Source organism: Lepisosteus platostomus, chromosome 24 (genome assembly GCF_059453375.1).
Source record: "Lepisosteus platostomus isolate fLepPlt1 chromosome 24, fLepPlt1.hap1, whole genome shotgun sequence".
Classification (NCBI taxonomy): Eukaryota; Metazoa; Chordata; class Actinopteri; order Semionotiformes; family Lepisosteidae; genus Lepisosteus; species Lepisosteus platostomus.
The window spans coordinates 14,226,971-14,252,443 of record NC_142634.1 but is presented as its reverse complement, the minus strand read 5'-3'; the positions used below and the strand labels follow the sequence as shown (position 1 = coordinate 14,252,443).

General features: G+C 39.5%; 1 long non-coding RNA gene across 5 annotated transcripts in view; it reads left to right on the top strand.

Annotated features, from left to right (window-relative positions):
• Positions 1 to 25,473, top strand: part of LOC148641748 (uncharacterized) — a 198,724-nt gene that overhangs the window by 110,656 nt on the left and 62,595 nt on the right. For 2 of the 5 annotated variants that reach the window (XR_015929825.1, XR_015929827.1), the window contains exons 3-5: positions 19,343 to 19,488; positions 19,710 to 19,781; positions 19,881 to 19,932. The exons of the other annotated variants lie outside the window; for them this stretch is intronic. This is a non-coding gene — a long non-coding RNA (uncharacterized LOC148641748). The remainder of the gene's footprint in view (positions 1 to 19,342; positions 19,489 to 19,709; positions 19,782 to 19,880; positions 19,933 to 25,473) is intronic. 5 annotated transcript variants of the gene reach the window in all.

Here is a 25,473-nt window from a genome sequence, read left to right as displayed (position 1 = left end):
CCAAAAAGGAGAGACTTTCCTTCTTGGAGACAGTGCTCAGAGCCAAGATGGAGGTGGTCTTGGAAACCTGGCTGATGTAGCAGACTTTGTTGCGGGGGAGAGAAAGCAGGGGATAGAGTGTGCGTGTGCAGAAGATCTCGGAGTGTCCCGGTGAGGGGCAGCAGAAGGTCAAACTGGCTTTGTGATGAGGGATTGGAGGAGCTAGGATAAGGGTGGAAATGATTTTAGGATCACACTACAAAGGGGAATATACATATAAGGGACTTTTTGCATGGTTTCATACAGCGGTGTCTATCCTCGAAGTCAATGCGGTTCTTTGGACCCGTAACCTAGAGTGAGCATACTAGAAGACAGTTATTACAGTTTTTAGAAAACCAAGGGTAAAATGTTCAAGCTGTCAAAAGCATTGTGGTCAGGTGGTTAAACTAAAGATGTTTTACATTTTCATCTCCTGTGGGCCACTTACTGAACTTCCTGACTATAAAAATGTTTACAGCCTTCCCTGCATGATAATTACTTTTTTGTGCACTTGAATGCTGTGACCTCTGACATTTTCACCTAAATTTCTTGTATATGCAGTTAGAAGATATTTCCCAAGTGCTGCATCAGTGTGCGGTGGTTGCAAATAAAGGTTAATTCCTTGCGAGAATTTGAAATAAGACACACACCTTTTTGGCTGTTGAGGCCACTTGTATTTCTTCTTTTACTTTTCAGCATGTACTGTAAGTAATATTTACTTGTTCCTTTTAGAAGGTATGGTAATGACTATAGTTCTGTAATTTTGCTGGTAATGCTGAAGCGCCATGTTCTATGAGGATAATGAGATTGTAGCAGAGATTTCAGCTTCATGATTAGTGAGCTGCTGTTCCGGGGGTCTTAAAAGTGTATTTTAAATAAGTTTAAACTGTGCTAATCTATGCAAGAGGAAGGCTAGACCAAAACTGAAGATTCTTGAGATCCAAGTCAAGATAACTTGAGTGTGTGTGATTAATCCTGCTGGTCTCGACTCTTTCTGCTGTTGTCCTCCTTCCTGCTGGGTGTTTATATCTACCATGAAGAGAGACAGACTGCCTGACAGAGATCAGCTCTGTGCCGTATAGTGTCCTGCTAGCGTATAAATGAAGCCAATTGTTAGATTGGGACAGAAAGGGGAAACAGCTCCACTTCCACTGAGGTCCCTGAGGGGAAAGAGCTTTATAAACATATGACTCTGACCTGTGCTGCCTCTATCTTAGCCTCTTCTGTCACGAACTTCGTAGTGCTGGTGGCGTCACTGGGTCTCCCAGAGATCAGGGACTCAATTAACACTGAGCTCATTCCAGAATCACCACCCCCCTCCTCCTCCAGCTCTGTGCCACTAATTCTCTGCCCCTAATACAATCCCAGGCTTAACCCACAAACTGTGTAGAAAGACAAAAAATCAGTCGAATTTTAGAATGTGCAATTGCACCAAAATCATAACGATCCAGCAAATGTATTTTTTTTACATTTCCGTCTGCTGAACTAACTGTTAATCTGTCCATATCCTTTTTTTAAGTTTCATATGGAAACACAGTGATACCCATAATAACTGCAGCATAACCTGATTTTTCCTTCCTATCAAAACATGCCAGACTGGTATTTGGCTTTAAAAGGCTTTAACATGACTCAAATGGTAAGCAATTCCTCAGACTTTGTTTGTTCATCACTTAATGACCCTGATGGTAGAGTAATAGCAGAAGACATTCCAAGACCATTGTGTTTCCTTTACACGACAACTAAAAACGTCATTTTAGTTTAATTTTGAGGTTAATACTCGGATGGGTACTGCATGCACTTTTGGACCAGCGACAATGCAGTTGTTTGCAAAGGAAATCCAGTTTCAATCTAACAAAAGTATGTGGAGGAGTTGATTGAATTGGCATTACTGGTTCTTGAAGCTGTTTCTTTCTGTGTGTAGTTGGCAGCTGGCCACACTTGGAGACTTTAAGCACCATGCAGCCTCAAGTCTCCAGCAAGTTAGGAACATAGGTTTTCTAGGACATCAGAACTACACACCGGAAGGGGGACATGTGTCTGTTACTAGCCTCCTTTCAATTTGATATCTTAATTAGTTTTTGGAAATGTCCAGACTCTCAATTTAAAGTGAAAGAAATATTTTAAGCAGAGCAACGTCTTTAAAGAGAAAATAATCAACTTCCACTCCAAACCTCTAAGAACGATCGTGTTTCATTTCCTGTGCCTTAGTCCCCTTTAATGGCATTACCTGTTGAACCCTATTAAATTAGAAACTGCTTGATTAAAAGGAGCTGGCTGATGAAGGCCAGGTCATAAACGCCGCTTAGTTTAATTTAATTTATTATTAACAGTAATATTTTTTCATTAAAACCAAATTATTTCATCTGGGAAAAGTATAAGTTTTGCCTTTCTTTTCCAGAAGCTAAATGCATGTGTGTGTTGGGGGGGGTTGAACATTAATGACGTTCATTTTGCATTAGACAAAATATATGGAAGCGATAAATATCATTCTAAAGATCTTGTCGAGTCCGAATAAGAAAGACGTTTACAATGAGTTTTATTAAATACCTCTCATGTACTGTACTGCAGACAATCCACCAATTTTTCTGGGGGGGTGGATTCAGACATCAAAAGGGAAGGAATAAAAAGTTGAATAAGTGAAAACAGAAAAATGTCTTCCCAGAGGAAACACTCAAAAAGAAAAGTTTATATACTGTAATGCAAAGCTTGGAATCCTAGTGTAGACTGAAGACCAAGAATGACACCAAGTGTGCATAGCGCCTCATTCAGGGACAGTGGATTCAAGGCTCAAGAATGAATGACCGGGATAGTCAAAAAGAAGATCGAATACCATTTCCAAGTGCTGTCCCAATTTGCTGTTTGTGCATGAAAACTGGATCATTGAAAACTGCCTTTCAGGACTTAAGTATTGACACAAAAACTATTGACTGTCCATGTTCAAGTGTGGGAAGAATCTACCATGGACAGAAGAAACTAGAGGAGCCTAATGTACTGTATAACAACATCTCTGCTCTACAAGAGTACATCAAGATAACACTCCACCAGTGGTACCTGCAGCAATATTTATCACGGGACTTCTGGAGCCCAAAAATGGTCCCATTGGCAGTATGCAAGCTCAAGGGAGAAAGAATATGAGCATGTAAAGAGTAATTATTCATGAAAGGACAGAGGACAAGTGTCTGTATGTGACCTTCATTGTCCCTTTTCAGATGAAGAACTCTCCATAGAAACAGTGATTGATACCTGGTGTGGATTGATAATTGGTGTAACTTTATCTTGGCTTTTGTCAAGGGCTGTTATGGTCTTAACATTTGTGGTTTTGCTCTTTGTATGGACGTCCACAACATGTATCAGCAAATGTATGCTGCTTCCTAAAGAAGAGGGTTAAGGGTTCTGCTAGAAGTGACCAGTCTGTTGCAGGTGGTGAACATGAGATTTTTTGCAAGACAAAAAAAAGGTTAGATGCAATACTTAAGTGCAAACACAAGGAATGTATTTGATCATTTTAATTTTAAAAGATTTGCTTAATTTCTCATAAATTTTGTTTTCATAATTATCTACATACATTGATAGAAACTGCGATTCTATAGCTCATATTTTCATATTTTTAAAGGCCCAGCACCTTAAGAAGAAATGGCAGTATACAGAATATACTTCCAAGTACTAGGCCGGCAACATGATGTTTTATTTTTTTTGCAAGATATCACAAACTTGCCAGTTCATTGAATTAGTCATATAAAAGACATCGTAAAACCATATCTTATACAATAGCTCCTATTTGGCCATACTGTATATGCCCTAAGAAGACATGCATGAGGGGCATTATAAAGTAAGAAATTTGAAAGAGAAGATCTTCCTTTACACAAATGGGATCAGAAGGGTATAAATAGGAGAGATAAAATAGATCTTGTTTTTCAGAAAACATAGGCAAAAGCACACAATGACACTCATCGGTAGCCTCATAATACTAATATCTTATGATAGACTGGAGGTCCCTGTGACTGAAATCAAAATATTGGAGTAGATCATAGGGTCTTTTCTCTCTAAATTGCTGCTGGGATTAACATTTGTCCCATTTAAAAAAAAAACGTAGCCCCTTCCAGTACCCAGAATGCTGGGTATAAAAGCACATGAAAGCAATTGCATTGAAATCCCCAGTTATGTATTTTACAGTTACTGAAACAGGGCGGTTGCTGAGAGGTTAGAAATACTGTAATGGTGCTAATGATACTCTATTTTCTAATTTCCTCCTAAATGGTTTGGAAATCATGGAATGGAACATTAATGTGCTCTATATGGCTCATGGGGACATGGAAATTTGTCAGATCGCCACAGACACTTGTTGTGTTAACTGAATTTTTTTTGTTGTTTTCAAGCCATTTTCCATAATGGCTGAACACAGGTTATACTTATACAGCTCCTCTAACTAACCCATGAGACTTGTACAGTTCGATAGCTGGGAGGCAATCTGAGATCAGGCTCTCAAAATGGGTCTCCAGGGAGATGAACCACAGCTGTAATCTACCCTGGTGATTCGAGAATGCTTACTGTCACAGAGTCCCCATCGCTAGTTCTAGGTCAGGCTCATACACCCTTGGCTGTCAGGGGTCAGGCTAAGGGTTCAAGACTAATGTTTCTCTAATTGCAACTTTGGAGCTGAACAGGGCACTGTTGTTTAACTGCTTCTGTTTCTCTGTAGGCTCTGTTTAATGCTGTCCTCCAAGACACCAGAGGCGTGATCGGTAGGACATTTTGTAGTCCGGAAAAATGTAAATGTGTATGAAATGTAGCTGCATTAAGGCAGTTATCTGGCTTATCGGATATTGTTCTTTATGACTTTGCTATCTGTTCATCTGAGATGCTTTGTGAAAGTGGTGTGAATGTTATTTGCTAATGGGTAGCCACTGATTGTTATCACTTTAAAAGCCCAGCTTGCTGAAATTATCATTTCATCTCATCAAAGTCATTTTGTTGCTTTGCGTTGCTATTGTCAGTCTAGTCATCTTCAAAACAGAAATCCAGGCTCCAGATGCAATCGTATCAAAGGTACGGTATATTTCATTTTTAGTACAAAAGGTTTATACTATTCCTATTTCTTGTGATGGCAGAGGCGCAACACAGTTAACCTCCCGCACGCAATTACTCGCTTTTAACATTTTCTCCCCACTGACTGGTTGGCATCCATTCTCAGTCTGCTTGCCCTGCTGAAGGTCATGGCTTCAGTTCATTCTTTTATGTAAAATGATTTCTGTATGCAAATGAGGACATGTAGTTTTGTTTCAGTGCCTATGTACTGTATAGGTAAAGTCTGTTTACACCTTTGGAGAAACTGAACTGAAGGTCCGATCAGGATTTTGAATCTCAAAAACACACTGAAGTGAATATTATTTTTTTCCATGGAAATGATTTGCGTATCAGCAGTAGAGGAAACCAAGCTAAGTTCCGTTATCCAGTCAGGCATCGGTACAGTAGTTCAGGCCTGGGTCACATCACTTAGCTGGCTGTGACTGAGATTTCCCAGTTTGGCTTTTGTTGAGTAGATCTCTCTCAGTATTCGTCACAAGGTGACTTACTGTGTGTGGGCAGTGGCAATAATAAGAAAGGTGCCAGTCCTCAGCGCTACCTCACCTGTAAGGTGCCTGCAGTGTGAACTGATGACTGAGGACATGTCAGGAAAGTGTGCCCACATCATGTGATTGCTGGAGAGCCAAGTGTGAAATGGTTAGGAATTCCAAATATAAGAGCAGGTACATGATTTAAAAAAGAAATAAAAAGTCCCTCTGAGCTGTTTCTCTCCCCCTTTTCCCATGGCATATTGGTGTAATAGATAAAAAGACTTGGAATGTAATCCAAAACCTAATCCAGTAATGGTCTACAACTGACCACTTCCACTCAGAAACAGCAAAAAGATTTTTTATTTTTATATCTGACTATGTTGTACTCCTTTTTGCAACTCTGCTAGGTTTGCTAACACAACATAGATATATGTATAATGCATTATAGACTCCCCTATTTGGGTATTTCTCTGGATATTTGGAGCTGCACATGCGTGACTCTTGGAAAAACACTAAAGAAAAGACTCCGCATGGTTTCCATACAAACACACCATCCTTTTGAGCATTCTGACTCTTGGGGTCACTGCCCAGGAGCAGCGTCTGGAATCTGGAGCGGATTAAGAGACGGGATGGGAAAGGTGTATCACTGGTAATTACTCTATGACCTTTTGCTCCTTGGAATTTTTGCTTGGTGAATAGCTCAGGAAGACCTGATGTCTTAATAAAGGAAAGACAGAGGCCACAGATTGCGGGCATCCTTTCTCTGCAGCAGGCCAGCACAATGGATCCTCTTAGTACCTACGCTAATAGCTTTTGGAACCCAGCGACTGCAAGCCCAGGGATCAAGGAGTCGGTACACTGGGCCTCATTGTCAAAGAGCTTCTTTATCCTCCTCCGTCTGCACCCCCTCTCTCCCCAGCCTTCAGCACACTGGTCTCCCCCTTTTCCTTCCAGCCTGTCCTCTTCCCCCGATCAGGTGACACGATTAAGAGTCATTATCTGAGATTGTCTGCCCCTCTCAACCCCGGAAGCCCAGAAACCAGAGGATGCATCTGACAGGACATGTGACAAATTGAACACGAAGTGGCACAAGGGATGATGATAAAGGCAGAAGACAAGGGCGCGATTCCTCGGCCCTCTGTCAGTAAATGAGGTGCCATATTCTAGAAATGTGCTGTCCGTTTGAAGTAAAAACATTTTAGTTTCCATAAATCCACAGCAAAAACAATCGACAATTTTGTAAGTAATAGTACAGAATTTAAAAATAATCTGAGAGCAAATACTGTAACTGTGTGGGACACGTGGAGTTCGGCTGTCATTGCTTTTGCTGCATGGTCTAAAAAGATTGGTAGTTTTGTTGAATTTATTTTTTAATTTAAGATTTAATCTACAATGTGTTTTTTGCACAGTACAGTATACTATTTTTGTATCACTTTGTATTATTCACGATGGACCCTAAAGACAATCACCATTCTAATGTGAGAAGACAGGCAATTATTGATACAGTACAGTATTTGAAATACCTATGATTAACTTTTGGTTAATTACTTGCACTCATATAATTTTAATAGAAAAAATCAGATTCCAATTTTTAAATGCCAAAAATGTTTTTAATAAGAAGGTGTAGACTGATCTCCAGTGTTTGATAAGCACCTTTGAAGAGCAATATTTGGAAAGGTGATTTCATCTATCAGAATGTTCTTTGTACAGGTACAGTAATAAATCTGTTTAAATGTGGAAGGATAATAAAAAAATTAGGACACACACCATGCTCATACTATACCTCCCTGATGTTTAAATAAATATATAAATGTTTGCCTTCGGAGAATGAATATTTGATGAGCGCTGCTATTCAGACAGAGGATGCTTCTTGTGTTCCAGTGATTTGTTTTAACTGGATACAGTGCTGTGGCTTTTGTGCAATGGATTGATTTGGTGCTCCTGGAGACTAGTTTAGAATCAAGTTCAAGGTGAATGCCTTTTACCTTCAAGACCTGAGAAACTGATATCTCTAAGGTAGTCCCAGTCACATCCTTGAACGAATACTGAAGAGCTCTCAGTAACCACTTTGCTTGTCCGACATTAACCACAACAACAAGTACTTCAGTTTTCTCTAACTGTTCTTCGCATGTGCTTCCTATAGAGTCTAATACTGAAAGAGAGCTGCTACAGAAAACACTGCAGTTGCCCCTATCAGAAAAGCGATATTATAGTGAATACTATATTTTTAACTCCAATTTAAGCAAAGTATTTAAGTATTTAAGCAAAGCCTTCTTTTGAAGATGCAGTATAAGACTTTAAATTTTCAATTTTATTTTCAAGATTGTAGTTAAATCTAGAAAACTTTGCCTATTTGAGCGGTTTTCTCAAAATCATCATCTTTAAGGTTAATTTTTCAGGCTTTAACTCATTCTGGTTGTTTTGTCTTAGAGATATAATAATTTTATGATGATATATTTGCAAATGTTATTAATTACAATGTAGGCTTTAAAGTTGTGCTTGTCAGTAAGATTGGTAAATTTATGTGGAGGTATTTCAAGTTAAAATGGAAGAATCCAGTTTAACAGTATAGTATATATTTCTCGCCTGAGGTCAAGAGTTGTCAGTCATGTTCACAGCACACCTTATGTCCACAGTTGTTTTGACTTGTTTTGCAAGTTGACACACAATCTGACAGAAATCAGTCACTTCAAAGGCATGGGAAACTCATCCCATAGGACTAGGGCATACAGTACTGTCAGTACTAGCCTTCCAGCATTAACATCCAAAGTCCTGCTGCCTCATTCTGCACAATGATTTTCTGTGAAATCCAACTGAGGTGGCGAATTTCATATCCAATGGAAATTAAGTCATTCTCACTGAAAATCCTGGACAATTGTGCAAATAGGAAAATTGTGAAGTTTGTCTAAATTGATTAACAGCTTCAGCTTGTTCTTTCTGCAGTTTCAATTTATAAGACAAAAGGAAGAACTAGATGGTATTGGTAAAGCACAAAGGAGATTTTTGTGCTTGACACTTCACAGTTTAGATGGAATCATGGCTCTTCTTAAGAAACAGCATTGTTTTCATGCAATGTTCCACAGTGTACATTAGAATGTGTACAGGCCAGGATCTTATTTTCCAAGAAAACACCACACATATGATGTCTTTTCTTCCAGATTTCCAACTCAAACTATTTAAGGTAATATGATGCAAAAACAAATAGCATCCATGTGTTTATAGCTCCGTAAATGACAAATTGCAAAAAGACTCCAATGCTTACTGTCTACAGATGGGACATGGGTATTGAAAGTGCCTGACCTTTATGTGTACTGTAGCTGGAATAATGCAGCTGTCCTCAGCCCTCTGCAGGGAAGAAGGGAGACACCTGCTGCTGGAGATGTGCGTGTCCCAGCACTGCACTCACTGACTAGCACAAGCTCTTAGATCTTTAGCACAAGCAGTCCTACCCCCCTTGCCATTTTGTTTCATTTCCCTTCATATCTGATTTCCACAAAAGCTGTTAATGAGGCTTTGGCAAAGACATGAATCTGATAAGGAAATGAAGCAGCACTCCCCCCCCCCACAGATAAAAATAAGACGCACAGGAGAGAATCCGGCAGAGGGGTAATTATGTTCAAGCACTTCTCAGAAACCAGTGTCAAAATCCTGGAAAAAGACATTTTTTTATAGTGCTTCACGGCATCTCTGCAGCACATGCAGTAAGACTGGTACAACACTTTCATTCTGTAAAGAGCTCTATCTTGATATGCAGGGCTGTGTCTGAAAATAATGGAATGAAAGGGAATGTCTTATTCACTGGAGTCTATGACTAATATATGAGAATTTGAAGATCGCACAGTAAACAGCATTTTGAAAAAAAGTTCAGCTTTGCATTAGTCATTGGATGGCAAAATCCAAGAGACGAGAACCTTTAATGAAGTGCCTGTGGTTTGTCCCTTTCATGTAGGGCACGGAAGAAGTGCTTATGCAGAGGTTAACATTCTTACTTCTATGGGGACAGATTTGTGGACGGTTCCACAGTTCTGTTTTAATAAGGCATTAGTTTCTAGTTGAGCAAAATAAAACACCAAAGCAGGCAATCCTTCTGGTGCTACTTCTACTGCAGGTCCCTGTCCTCTGCTCTGGGATTGAAGCAAGGCCAGAATTCGGGAATGTGGCACCTTAAGTCTTCAAGAATCCACTTCTCTTCCTGGTTAAATAGCCTGTATCTGTTTCTCACTGTGATTATGAATGTTCTGCCTTTTAGAAAAGCTCTAACGTAGTGTATTTCTAACAATTAATGAAAAAGGCCACAGCATTGGACTGGTTTATGGGAGGTTTATAAATGACTGTATTGGATTTTCCATGTACTGCTTTTTGCTCTGATACAAGACTGAAGTGAGGAGCACATTAGGTCTTTATCTCAGCAAGCTAAACTACTTGCTTGCTCCTGTAGCCTGGCAGTGGGACAATCCCCTGTGAATAAAGGTTTGATAGCAAACAGAGTGGAAAGTGACACAGGAAGGGAGGGCGAGAGGACGTGGGCTGTATTGAAGGAGTTAAGGGTTGTGGTTGTGATGCTGGCCAGGGCACACTTGCTGCTTACAACATGCGAAGTGTGGACAGGCACTGTTCTTTGAGATCCAGGATCCTGAGCAAACTATTTTCAAAAAACTGGAAAGCATGGACAATGTGATGGCAATTATAAATGGCTAACAACTTTGATGAAAGCTGGCAAGGCCTCTTAACAACTTCACTTGATGCCTGTCTGGGCTAGTAGTGACTTGTCTGCCCTGCATGTCTGCATATCCACATGCTGATATATACAGTACTGTTACCTCAGCAATGCTGGCTACAGTATATGGCATCAATGTACCGAGAAAATATCTTTAAAAAATACTGTGATTTGTCCCTTTCATTTTTTGATAAATATTTGTCAATCAGCACATTTTTTATATCATGATAAAACAGATAAAGATGACTTTTTCTGAAACATTGTGCAATACTGTTGCACAATGGGAAACATTATGGAATTGAAATACATTAAGTGTATTCAGACTCAGTTGCATTTAGTAAAGGTAAGTGGAACCATACAGGGTTTAAAATACAGTTGTGTCTAAATTGTTCCATGATGGTAGTGTAGCTTGCCAGTGTTTCAATAGGAAATAAGCAGGGAGCTCTAGAGAAATAAAGCTTCAATGAAAACTACTATACCTGATCAATATGTCTTACAGGATTGTGCAGTTTAAGAAACCTTTTCTAGGAATTTGGTTTAAAAAAGCAGACAAGTTTGTTTTATAGACGTTAGTCTTCTCTAGATTTTCATGTTATTCATCATAATTAGGCCTTTTTACAGATTGATGACTATATAGTGGTCCATCTCAGTTAATAATTCATATGATTCCTTTTAATCTTTCTGGTTCTTAGTACGCCTGGATTTTCCATTCTCTGAAAGTCTTGAAATTGAACGTTTGGTTTTGGAATTTCTTCAGATTAGCTGGATTTCTTCTGTTTTCCTGCTTTGGCACTGCTCCAGGAAAAAAACCCTGCAAGAGCAGCAGGTGACTTCTGTATGTTTCTGTGTTCTTACACAGTTTGCTGCAGTTTCGCACAAGAATGATGGAGGTTTGGCTGTCCTGTGATGTCAGTCAGCATATCTCAGGCAGCAAAGCTTGTGATGTTTTTTATTTTTTTTTAGCTGTTATTTTACAGCTCAGCAGTTTTACTGAATAAGCACCATATTACTGAGAATAAATTATTTTTTAACCTGATAATTGTAAAGTTTTTCCTCCATAAAAATCACATAAAACATACAAAACTCTTCTGTGCTACAGTATCACTTGTGCATCCTTAAAAATACACTTCAGTTCTCTTTAAAAAAATGTATGAGTCCATCTTTAAGAAGATATAAAATTCTTCGTAAAATGTTTTAAAGGTTTGGGCTGCTCAGAATAAGTTTTATATACTGTACTGTATGTGCACCTGTCTCTGTCCACATAAAACATCAAGTTCACATAGTAACCTAAATATAAGGTAAATTTAATCCTTTTTTTAGATTAAAAATCATAACAGTATTTTGTAAAGTGCATTTTTTGTAAAGTTAGATACAACTTGAGTAGTGTGATGGTGCAGTGGTTTGCATTGCTATCTTGCAGTGTGTGGGCCCTGGGGTCAGTTCCAGACCTGGGGCACTTTCTGCGTGGATTTAATGTGCTCTCCCCATGTTCATATGGATTTCCTTTCACAGACCAGAAACATACTGCTAGGTTATTTTGCTTCTAGGAAAATTGGCCCTACAGCTCAAAATTGGTGTGAGTGTGTGTATGATAGTGTTATTTCTGTACCCCGTGATGCACTAGGGTGTACCCTCCCTTGCACAACTCTGAAATGGAAGTGGGTAAAAAAGTGATGGATGGAGAGATACAGCATACGGTAATCTCATTTACAGTCAAGTACATTAGTCGTGTATGTTACATGAACTGTAGGCTTATAGTACTTACTGTATGTATCCAGATCACACTGATGTAAATGCAAGGTATACCTACCTGTATACAGTACCCACTCCATGTCCTGTAACATTTAGGCGTTTACCACAAAATCAAGTTACTGATGGTGTTGAATTTGCTGGTAGGGCAGTGACATGGACTAAAATGATGTTGTTTCATTTAGAAAGTGAAGATGCACGCTTGCTTTCAGAAGTCTGCACTATACAGTTCATTTCAGATCTCACGGCAACGCAGAGTGTGGTCTTTGGCTTCTGCGTGTGGAGCCTCAGGTCAGATCTGATGAATGGCATTTCATGTGCCATCTGATCCATGTCAATGTGCTTTCCATGAGGATGTGTGCATTACTGAGGTAAATGTCAAGCTTTAAAGTCATCAGATCATTCTTGCCACGCAGTTCCACTGGACTGTATGGTACAGGGGTTCACGTCCTCCTGCTGGGGGCATTCAGGAAAATCATGTCTGAAACTCCAGCAAAGAAAAATTTGCTCTTGCCGCCATGCATGCTAAGAATCCAAGCTGCATATACTGTACAGGTACAGTATCTCTACAGTCCTTAAGAATAACTGGCATGCTGCTGCAAAAATCCCTGCATTTACAGATTGCGTAAAAAACTACAGGGAGAAGGTGCTTTAAAACCTGAATTAGAGCATCTTTGTCCAGTGCCCAATGACGGTTATAACCAAAGGTGTGATTTTTGCATTAGAATACATCTTTCGTCCAAAGCCAGACTACACTCAAGTCTCTATATAAGAATGACATTCTAAACTGCTGCTATTTGCCAATCAAATTCCCCTGTTAGCACCAGGTGGTTCTAATTAATTGACTGAAAAGTAAAAAAGGGGAATCAACAGGAAAGTTCCACCTGCTTTGTGCAGTATGTATAACAATAAAATACTGTCTCTATTAATGTTTGAATAGAGATGCCTGTGTCCCTTGATGTAGTTTGAGCAATACTTTGCAGAATGTGGGGGTTGCAAAGGTTTTTTTGTCTTCTAAAACAATGAAGCCTGTACTATGATTTTACTAAATACATAACACATAAGTTTTGCCTTTCATTTCTTAGTTTCGGCTTTGCATTCTTGCATTCTTGCGTAAATAAGAATCATAGCTGCATCTGTTTTCCTCATTCCTTGCATTGTGCAAAGGCTGTATGTACAGTATATTTTTGCGAATCCATGACCTGAATCTACAGTATTAGGCTGTTTCGTATAGAAAATTAAAAACACCGTTCTTTGAAGGACAGATTGTCCCATTTGGGGTTAATATCAGTGCTCTGTCGTGGACATTTGAGATGTTTTTTCTGACTGCATTAATATGCTGAAGATAAAATTCAAAATTCTAATTGAATATCTGCGTGTGGTGTAAGGTTTTTTGGCATTTAATTTAATTTAATAAGTTTGCTTTTCTTAATATCTATTACATTATGCATTTCTTTAAAGTTTCTAAAAATGTACATCTAATGTTTGTTTTTCTTTACTGTGAACAATATCTGTACTGTACCCATTCTTTCACCAGATTTAGTACGACTTTATTTCTGCATGAATTGCTGGGTAAACGATGTGAATCCAGTATAATTTCACGAAGAATGTTGCACTGCTCCATAGTCTAGCTACATACTGTACAGTAGCTGTTGTTTTTTCTTGGCAGAAGGAAGTGTCAGTTAGATAATTAAATTACTGCCCCCCCTGAGATCAATAGGCATTGATCAGAAAGCATATTTTTGAGTCCATTAAAAGTGGGGTATTTAGCGGTAAGCAGCTGAAGTCCTTGAGGGCCAGAATCCAGTAGGTTTTCATGATTTGTTAAAATTATTGACAGTTTAAGACTGGCAGAAAAAATACATCTGATTGAATCTTAATTAGACAAATATAACCCTTCTCCACCAGTTTTCCACTTTTGATTTTTCGAAGAGATGTAGCCACCCAGCTAGATTCAGGACTATTGCCCCTGTTTTACTGTGAAGAGACTGCATGTAATTAACTAGAAAGAATTGTAAATATTATCAGCTATGTTTTCTGTGATGCATTATGCCCCGACAAGGTGCACATTACCCACAGGAAATGAAATCTTTTCATTTCTTCCTGAACATCACCAGAGTTAATAGCAGGTCACTGGCCGCATACACTGCACGTTTGTCAGTCCAGTGGTGCAAAGAGCAGTGGAGCAAAGTGACACAGCCAGATGAATCATCCTTTACCATGTTCTCAACACAAATGGACAAGTGCATGTTTGGTACCAACCTAAAGCACTCTACAGCCCTGAGTGCTTGGTTATAACAGTGACATTTAGTACACTAGTTTTCTTAGAGGACAAAGTCAGTGATGTTCTAGAATGACACCTGAGACAGTTCTGTGCACCTGCATCAACCAGGTATGAGCTGATTGCCGTTCTCATGGAAGAATGGTGCTGCATCCCTCCTGTTGAATTCCTGATGCTGGTAGATTCTATTCCATGGTGCATACAGTACAGGCCATGCTGGTCACATGAGGAGTTCCAACACACTATTGAATGACTTTGCGTTGGGTTTTCAATTTGTTTTGTCCACCGCCTGTATTTTTGGAGGGCAGTACAACAAAGATGCTTTGCTCCCTGAAATTTCGACATAAAATGTAAGTGGTAAACTAGATACTAATATAAACCTGTATCTTAGACCCACACACGCTGCACGCAGACAAACTAAAGGATTTTGTTTATATTGTGCTTTATGAACATGCTACTTTGCTCTCTGTAAAAAACACACATTCAAACAATCTTTCCAGATTTTGTAGGATGACATACAGAGCACAGTTGTGTGATTATCCTGCAATATCTTCTAAGAGTCTTCTCACAGTGTGAGACCGGCGTAAATCTGGAGAGGGCACGTCCGGGGGCAGTACATTAATTTCCCAAGCTTCAGTAAGTACCTGTTTTTGTCACTCTTTCCCTCACTCTCCTGTCTCTCAAAGGCTAGATTAATCTTAATCTATAGCATCAAAAATGCAGAATCCCTTTTCCAATACCAGATCTTAACACCGGATAAAAGCATCTTACTGTTACAATTAAGGTCACTGATGGCTGTGCCTGGGAGACGCAAGACGTCAAGGAGAGCATCAGTTGTGTACTTTATTTGGGTTTAGCTGTAATGCTGCTTTGTTGTGGTGATGTGTATTTGGCTGTTACTTACACCCCAAATCAGTCCTTTGCACCAAGGAAAACTACCTGCCTACCTACCTGATACTAGCAACAAGTTATTCTGTAGTCAGCCTCAATCCATCTTTGAGCTATTTGATCAAAAACAACTTTATAGTTGTGTATATACAGTAAAAAATAGAATAGAACTGGCAGCTTTCCAGTAGGACAATGCCATTGTTTCAGTTAGGTTGAAAGTAGTGTCGGTGTCCCAGTAATATCACAAAGAAAATGTTCTTTGCAAACTAGGCCTGCTTGTGAGTGCCCTCAGGTTTCAGTACCTAAAGTAATAATGTACAGTATATAAAAAAACAATATAAGCAGCCCAGTATATGGTAAATATGTTCTGTATGGCATATTCAAAAGGTGGAATAATCCCCAATTTTCAGGGATTATTTTTTTGGGATTAATATAATCAGTGGCACACTAGCTCTTTGAAAATGAGGCTTTCCTCTTAAAACATTTCACACTAATTAATTGAATCTAAAATTGAATTGAATCTTCCATTCACCATGCCAACTAAATTCAAACATTGCAGATGAATTTTAGAAGAAAACACTGAGGTGTGCATCTTTCTTCTCAGTGCTGTGTTTCTTTTGTGTTTTTATGTCCACATTCAGTTCTTATCCAGTACCTTACTTCAGATTCACCAGGTTCCCTTGTTACATTTCAAAATTTCTGTACAGTTTATGCACACAAAAAAAAACAACCAGGGCAGAGTTCAAGATGGCCGCTGTGATCCAGTTTCCAGATCAAACCAGGGTCCCGAACAAACAGTGCACAACTGGGTTTGTACCTAAGAGAAGGGTTGGTAGATTTGGTATTCACTAGCTACAGCTCTCTTTGCTTTCCAGCAAACAGTCTGAAAATAATAATCTTGGTGTTTTACTACTGCCTGGATGATTTCAATGTGCAACATTTGAAAACAAAGGTGACCTAATATTAAAAAATTGAGAAGTAAAGATATAATGCTGGTGTGCGTTAGCTCCCAGTAGCAATGATGCAGGTATGTAGTTCTCTTTAGCGAATGCTATACAGTATCTGGATGATAAAACCACACCTTTATGCAAAACCTGAAGTTATTCTCCTTTGCTGACCTGATTTAACAGGTGCAGCTCAGCAGAATAAAGATCAGTGTCAATTGAGGATTAACAACATGTTTTAAGGATTGTAAACCAAGATCAGAAACAGCAAGATATCTAGAAGATTATGAGAATGGATTAACAGCAGGTATTAGACACGGACAGTGCTAAACTCTGTTTAGCCAGTAATTCTGTCATCTGCTGCAGCACAAATATTTTGGCTACATGAGTCTGGTAAAAAACTGTGGAATAGTTTATATATAATAAAATTTAAATTGGATGTGGTATATCAAAGATGGAACTCCTTTCCAGTCTGAAGTTTATCATCTTCTGTTCAGATTTAGAATTCTGTTTGTTGTAATGTAAATGATAAATGATATTGCATAAAAGAACATGAATAGAGTAGGTTAAATCATCGTGAGAAACATCATCTGAACTGTCTGATTACAGGGAACAGCAGTCTATTATACCTGATGTAAAAAAAATATGACACTCTATATCCACTTAAGCCTTATAAAATCAAATCCCTCGAACCCTGCATAGGACTGTAGGTATATAGAAAGAATTCTAGATTAAGTTCCGAAGCCCCTTTTTCTATTGTAGGCTAAAATCCACAGCAGAGAGAGACATTGAAAATAGGCCCTGCAAGAATTATGGCCCAAGATGTCTATCGAACTTTCTGCCTCTGTTTTTTCCTCTCCCTGTTTAAAACCCCGAGCTCTCCTGGGAACCAGCTATAAGTTCTCCACCAAGCAAGCTGCATTAGTGTAATTCCTCCCGAGGAAATTAGCAAAAGCCGAGCGGCGCCAATTAGCAGTCAATAGCTGGCTTCATTAATCGCACTAGCCTTCACACTCGATTAGATTAAGCGGAGGTGGGTGGAGGAAGGAGGGGCTGGGGGGGCACACTGACTCACTGGAGCTGTCTCTGTGCTCCTGTCGGCAGTTCACTCAGAGCTCACTAATATGTTTATATTGACCTCCTCAATTGGAAATAGTTTAAGATGGAGAGACAGATAAGGGATGGAAGGAGAGAGGCTGGCTCTGTCGACAGTAAGTTTAGTCACATGACAGTTCAATTGTGTTCCTTTTTAAAGCTGAATATTTTAAATTAAACAGAAACCAAGATCATGCTGTAGGAGTTCTGATGGAGAATTAAAGCAGAGGAAATCTGCCTTGCTGTAGAAACATCAAGGATCTATTTTTGTAAAAGAAACTTTTACATGATTTTGCATGAGAATACTGGTTAACCCTAAATAAATAAATCCCAATGAGATTTTGGCAGATTTCTAACTGAGGCCGTGCTTTTCTGTATAAAGTGGAAGAGTGATGTTAATGATCAGAGATGTGTAAAGGAAACATTTAAATATAATAGTCTTATTAAAAATAGCCATATCAAGTCATCATTCTACATCTCTTGTAAAATATTTTACACAGTCTTGTTTCTCTCTCAGAAAGAGATCATTTCTCTTAGTAAATCTTTTGTAAATGTCGTAATTAAGTTATTACTGGGTGGGGGAAAAAGCCAATGTTTTTTTTTTATTATTTTCAAACATCTAGCATTCATGGTAAGTTTTCAAATATACTAAATGTACTACAAATTTACAACATTTCAAAATTACAAATTTTGTAAAACCCTTGCAAGTTTCCTATAATTTTTTAATGGTAGTGGGACTTCATTTTAGAATAGCTTAACTATTAAGTGTAATAATCATCAACATTTCATTATATACAGTAGCTACAGTATTTGATGTGTTTTTCTATTGTGCATAAACGCATAACAATAGACTTAAAACATAAAAACAGAGCAAGATGTGGGGCCTAAAGCTGTTCCATACATACAGATGCATATAAAAAACATGCCAGAATAGCAGCTAGTGTAGATCAGCCTCAGGCCAACTCATCCTAGACTCCGGCGGCTGTATGCTTTTCTGTTCGAGCCACAAGCTCACTGGATCAGAGTCTTTTGGCCAGTCTGGCAGTTCTTCCACAAAACCATCAACTATGTTTTCATGCATTTTGTAAAACAAACACAGCCGTTTTCTGTTTTCTTCGGTGTTCATTGAGTCACAGCAATGCAAAGACAGACATGAATTCACTGCTGCTGCTCGCGATTCATGCGTGTTCTGTACACAAGTTTAGATATTTGCTGATTGGGGCTGAAGAGAGGTGAACTTCATCATTAGCTTTACATCTGTTTAAGACCAGACATAATAGCTTTAAAAAAAGAAAAATGACAACACCACATTGTTACAATTTGTTCTTTACTGCATTTCAGTTATCACCCGAATAAAAACATGAAAACGTTGTGAACTACAGTTATGTATAGACATATTTTAAATAGAGCAAAATGATGTTCTCATATTCTTCATTTTCTGTTTTTTTTCCTTAATACAAACTGCCCTAACCTCAATGTAATTTTACACAGACAGAGAGAGCAAGAGAATCATTGGCCTCTCTGTACAGGAAGCCATGAAACACCTCTAATACTTCAGTAGGCTCTTAGGAAAATTAAGGACAAAAGGAGCTATTTGCGGCTTAGTTGGGGTATTTTTTTCATCTTCTGCTTTTTAAGGTTGAGGTCACTGAATGCAGCTAAAAGAAAGAAAAACATATGTTTGCAATTGTGTTTCCACCACAACAAGGTCAGCCAGGCTTGTCACGCCACAAGAGGCATCCAGCAGTGGCATTTTCAGTGGACCCGAAGAAAAGTCTTTCCCAACAGGAAAGAGGAATAAAACTCTCCACCTTTGACGATTAAAAAACTGTGTGTGAGAGAGAGAGAGAAGAAGAGGGAAGTCAGAGCTCTGGTGTAATAATTCTCAGAGAAATCTGTCTGTGAGCTTGGCATAACGGTTCTTTAACACTCTGCAGCCGCCAGGGCCTACAGTTTAGGCCCCAGTCGGGACCAGCAGCCTATATTAGCAGCCAGTGGCCCAGAAAGGAGAGCTCCCTCTAGGCCATGTCTGGTGGCAGGCAGCTAAGCAGCTGTGACAGCTACATGGTTTAGCAGTGGCATTTTCTTTCCTCAGCTCTCTGCGGATGTGACTGACTCTAGTGGGACAGGAGCCTAAGGTCGCCTTGCTTGGTATTTCCGAGATGGCAGTGCACAGTGGTAGCTGGTGGGCTAACGTGTCTTCTGCTATACATTTCAAAAGGATTCATTCTCTCATTAATGGTAAGGCTTGTTCTGAATAATTTAGGGGCAGGCAGAGCAAGAGAGAAGGTGGGATAGAGACGGAGGGGTGGGTGTTGTATAATGTGCTCTGGGAGATGCCCTCTTACCTGCAGAGTTTAAATTTTAAATAGATATGCCATATACTAATCAAATATCTCTAATAGAGGAATAAATTAAAATGTGGTGCTAATTTTTCCATTTTTTTTTTCTTGTATTTTAAGATTCCCTGTGGATTGAGGCTGGAGCTATAATGTTCATTAGTTTGATTTTGAAGCCACTCCAGTTTTTAAGAGGTAGAACTTTTATCCTTGGACTACAAAATGTCAAATCACATTCTTTTTCACTGAAAAGTACATAGACTGTATTTATGGAAATACTGTTTTTTTTTGTAGGTTTCACATTAGGTAAAAGAAACTTGGTGTGCTGTGTGTGCCAGAGAGAGAGGTGAGCTGACTGAATTAAATCTAAACACAGTCTCATAATTGCTTCAAAAGAACACAGAACACTCAGATTAAGTGATTTATTTTTCTGGAACATTATACAGGGGATGATCCCGCCTCAAAAGATGTTGTTTTTTTCCCCACTAGGGTTATGTGGCAAAATAGAATTATTAGACATATAGCATATATCAAAATTCAGATTTGTGTCTAACACACACAGTAGTTGATTCTTTGCCGAGGTCACTGGAATGTTTGCTAGCCCTCCGTACGACTTATATGTTCCCTGTTCAATACCTCCATCTGTTTCCTTGTGTGAAATAGTATAGTGATGCATGTTACACGTTGTGGGCTAAAGTAACCAATGTGATGGCTCAGGCTGGGAGGTCCGATTGACCCATTAGATTCAATAAAAAATAAAGACTTCAGAGCTCAAATACAGAATGCATTCAAGTTCGGTTTTAGATTTGCAAGGGAAATTTGATCATTGTAGAACCCCTGTGTGAGCGGCCATTATATCCATTGATTGTCAAGGAAACTGGTTAGGTTTTACAGTACATTAAAATAAGGGGCATCTGATCTGACCTCTTCCCCCGACCTTCCAGATGCATTTTGATTTTGTCAGATTGGACAGTAGTAGTTACACTCCCCCACTAACCATACCACAGCCAGTAAGTCATGTCAGGGGTTTGTACGGTACAGTATATAAACGCATCAGTTTGATGAACATATGCTTTATACTTTAAACTCAACATCAAAACAAGAGCACAGGGACACAGTTGAAATCAGCAGGAAAGTGTCCATCGGACTGAGAATAGGAGAGTTGTGTTTTTACACAACGAGAGTCTGGAACCAGCTGCGAAGCTTGTTCATGCTACTGTAATCCTCTGGAAAAAATGGCTAGCAGGGTTGCTTAAATTAATAAGCTACCAGCATCCAAACAAGCACGGTGGATCAAATCGCATTTCTGATTTGTATAATTCTTGTGGTCTTAAAGTATTTATATTCATATTGTATATGTCATCATTAGGTTTATGTATGTGTACTTCATTAAACTAATCCACACATTTGTGTGACTGAAGTGCATGAAGCAGTGTTAGCATTTTGGTAATATGATGTACCATATGCCTATGGTACTATAGGCATTTGAATCAGTGTGCAAAAAGAAGGCATTGTTCCACCCATACTCTAGGTGATTAGACAAATTCAGAGAAGCAGGAACATCACACCTACTCCCAGAGTCAGACAAGGAGCAGAGCATTTCCACAAAGAGGAAACATCCAATCAGTTGATCAGAACAAAAACTATGAAAGCTAAGCTCCAAAGACAGGAAGTATTCCTCCAGTAGCTCCCTGTAGAATTGTTAGCGAAGGCAGAGCCACAGGAAAAACGTCTCAGTCAGTTTTCCTACTGTGCTGGACCATGTCAGTCGATCTTAGTAGAAAGCAGCCATAAAGGCAGAAATCCAGCAATCTACAGTATATCACTTCCAACTAGGCTTTCTGCAAAACACTGTCTTAGCCTGCACTTGCAGCACGTAACACTGCTTTGCCTAGCCTCAAACCCATTATATGAAGCATGCTAAATCACAAAACACTGGAAGATGTTGCAGTGTCGCAGAGCTTTAAAAGTAAGTCAACCGATTTTAGCACATCTGTCCAAGTGAGAGGTTGGAGATGAAACATTCTTGTACAAAATCTTCATTTCCTTTACATCTTCAGTACTTCAACAGCTAAATCATTTTATAAAAGACCTTGGTGAGGTAAACCACTCCTCAGTGCAGTTCACCTCCACTCCTGCAATCTCTGCACATTTTCATTCCAGCTCGGCTCTTAATAACCGCAGTCGAGATGGTTGGTTTAATTAGGCTAATTTACTGTCTTCACCCAGCTCTTTGTGGCCTAGAAAAGCGAGGACACTTCAGGCTTTCCAGAGGAGAACTGGAAAACTCTGCAGTAAAGCAAAATAGCACAACTCCTGTGCTCGAGGACCAGGTCACTCTAAATCAACAGCTGAACTTTAACAAAATGCTGAGTTGGTCCAGTTAAGCTTATCCATCCATCTTGTACCTGCTTTGTCCAATACAGGGTCATGGGGGAGCTAGAGCCTATCTCAGCGAGCAACAGGTGCAAGGCAGGATACACCCTAGATGGGAAGCCAGTCCATCACAGGGCACACACACACACATTCAAACCAGGGCCACCAGTACTCAATGTCTTTGAACTTTGAGAGGAAACCGGAGCACCTTGAGGAAATCTACACGAACACAGAGAGGACATAAAATTCCATGCAGATAGCTCCCCAGGAATTGAAAGCAGAGCCACAGCCCTGAGAGACATCAAGGCTTACCACTGGGCCATCGTGCTCACCCAGTAAATCTAATGACTAGCTTGATTTAACGACATAGATGTAATTAAGAGTGGAGGTGGAATCAGACCTGCAGCCTCTTCAGGACTGGAATTCTGCACTGCTGCAGTACAGCCATAACCCCAGACCTTGCCATTTTCTCATTGCTGTTGCTGTCTCAACAATGCTGACCATTCAGTTTGCCTTGTCATGTGAGAAAGATGTGTTTTTGGAAAGAGATAACACGAGGCTGCTGCCAACTTTTAACCTCATAATGGTGACCGGAGTTCGCTGTGAGGAGTATAAAAAATATTTATGTCTTGAGCAATTGGAGATCTATTGTAATCCTGTAGCTTTATGGAAATGTGTATCTGTTTATGCTGTGCATAATTAATCGATTGATCAACTGTGATGAAGGGGAAGGGGTTTCATGGGAAACAAAATTTGAGCATGAGAAATGAAGAACATCTGATACATAAGAAATATTCTGTGACCCCCCACCACCATGTTTGTAATAAATAAAAACCGCATACATTGCATATCAAAAGCTTTCTTTTATTTAAAAAGTAACAGGAGGGTTCTTATGAAGAACAGGTGTGTTCAAAATGTCTTTGTTGTTTTGGAGACTCAGGAAGTTTGGATTTTGTTTGGGTGGTTCTTTGATCCAGTCAATCCCTTTGGAGTTTGGATAGAGGCAGCAAAATTTAGATTTTTTTTAACTTAAAATCGGAAGTCTGAATGGAAGTGATATGTTCTCATTTTTACTGTTCTAATGACAAACGAAAGAGGATAGACTCCAACGAATAACATATTAATGAATATGTTGTGTCTTGGTTACTTTGCAAATGCATTAACCATCAATGGTGGTTTACTATTTTTGGTGATCACAGTGGTTCAATAATATATTGCTGACCCTTTGTTCCCTCTTGTTGCACTTTTAGGAGCTGTATACATACAATAGATCAACAATAGATCATGAGAAAGTCTCTTGTTTACAAACTACAGCCCATTTCTTTGCTGTTAGCTCACAATCAACCTGCTTCATAGTTAGAGCTGTCAACTAGTTGACTGGCAGTCACAGTCTAGGCATAAATTACGACATAAAATAAGAAATGTCAAATGTGACAAGATAGACAAAACAAAATAAAATTTTGGTGGAAAGTCCTCTAACATGTATACAGGCCCCAGTAGGGGCCAGTAGATACTGTATATCACCCTGCAATTCACAACTGGTACTCTGCTTTGATCAAATATCCACAACTGGAATCAGTTAAGCATTTTTTCTATGCTGGGCAACAGTATTGAACTTGATGTTTACTCAGTTTTAGTGAGCGGTTCACAGTTCAGCTCATTATCATAAAGGAGCAAATGGGCAAAGATGCCTATCAAGCTGATCAGCCGATTTTGGAACACTGAACATTGCAGAAGAAAATTGCATCTAGTGTTTTGCAGATGCAAATCAGTGTAAATCACCTGTTCATGACCCACAGACCAATAGTGGTTGCTTACATGTATATAGCAACTTACATGCCCAAGGATTTCAAAGAGCTTCATATACCATCCATGTAGTTTTATACTGTATACTGTATCAGATCAGACCTACCTTATCAGGTAGGTCTTAAGCAGCCTTCCCCTTGGTAAGATTTAGCAGCCATAAAGTACCAGCTGCTTAACTTCACAAAAGGTCAGGTAAACTCATGTGTGACAGCTTCATCAGTTGAATTAAGGAGAATGAGGAAACCTTTAGGGGTGTCGGATTTTGTGACTCCAAAGTAACATGTAGCAAGAACAAAAGGGCTAACAATCCACCCATCCACCCTCCAATTCAGGGTCACAGGGGAGCTGGAGACTATCCAGGCAAACAACAGGCACAAGACAGGATACACCCGCAGGCTTACACCAGTCCATCACAGAGCATACGGACACACACACACACACACACACACACACACACACACACACACACACACACACACACACACACACACACACACACACCCACACCATCAGGGCCAGTCTTCCCAGAATCCAGTTATCCGAACGGTACGTTTTTGGACTGTGGGAGGAAAATGGAGCACCTGGAGAAAACACACAAACACACAGGAGAATATACACTCCATGCAGACAGCACCCCAAGTCCACAATTGAACCTAGAGCCCTGCAAACCACTGTTGCACCGGTTAACAATCCTTCTCTTAATATAACATGGTGTGGGAACATGTTACAATATGGATGGGGACAGTATTAAAGTTTTTATGCCTGTCAGCAAGGAACTCTGTCCAACAATGTCTCATTCTCCCTGCCCCCCTTTTGGAGTCAAGTGTTAGGCCTCCAGTATTACGAGATGGCTACTAAATAGAGTGGTGGTTTAAAATTGTTCATGCTAATTAGGAGGTTGTTTTTCAATGCTGGAGAGAACAGCGTTTCATTTGTTACAGGACAGTCGCATTTATTAAAAACCCATGCGCTTATTCTGCTCAGTGCAAATGTGTTTCTTATAAGACGTTCTCATGAGAACAGCAGGAGGAGCAGGGAGGATTGCGAAACGAGTCCTTGTTCTGTGTCTTTACTTTCAAAGGAAAGCATTCAAGCCTTTTGTTGAGGTGCCCCGAGCAAATTGGCTTACCCAAAGCTATCATAATTCAGACTGGATTTCATTTTCACTTGTGATGGCCTCACTTGTATTCTCTTGTTATTGTTTGTTTTAAGTGTAAATTGGTGGGTAATGTGCTGAGCTAGGGAGATATTCTTCTCTTAAGGGTCATGACTGCTATGTTTGGGGCAATTCCTCTAAAATTGGCCCTGCCCAGGACAGACTCCTTCTGCTTAGCACTTAAACAGCAGGGGTACTAGCACACTTTTGTTTCTTGGTGTGTGGGCTCCTGTGGGACTCTGTGATTATACTATGAGTCAGGATTTACAGTGGTGATAGTTGCACAGAGTTAAGATGTTGGCTTGAAATTTAGGCAGATAAGGGGATTTGGGGACATGGTTCGAGGAATAGAAAGACGGGAAAATACACCACAGAGAAGCTGTGTGTGTGGGATTCCTGATGAACTGGGCAGCAAGAAATCTAGCAAAAAATAAGGTTCTCCCTTTGTTAACATCTCCAGGCAGTCTATTACAGCATCTATATAGCAATCTCTAGATGCTCACTTCAATGGTAAGCAAATCCTGCTTTTTAAAGACCTAAAAGTGACAC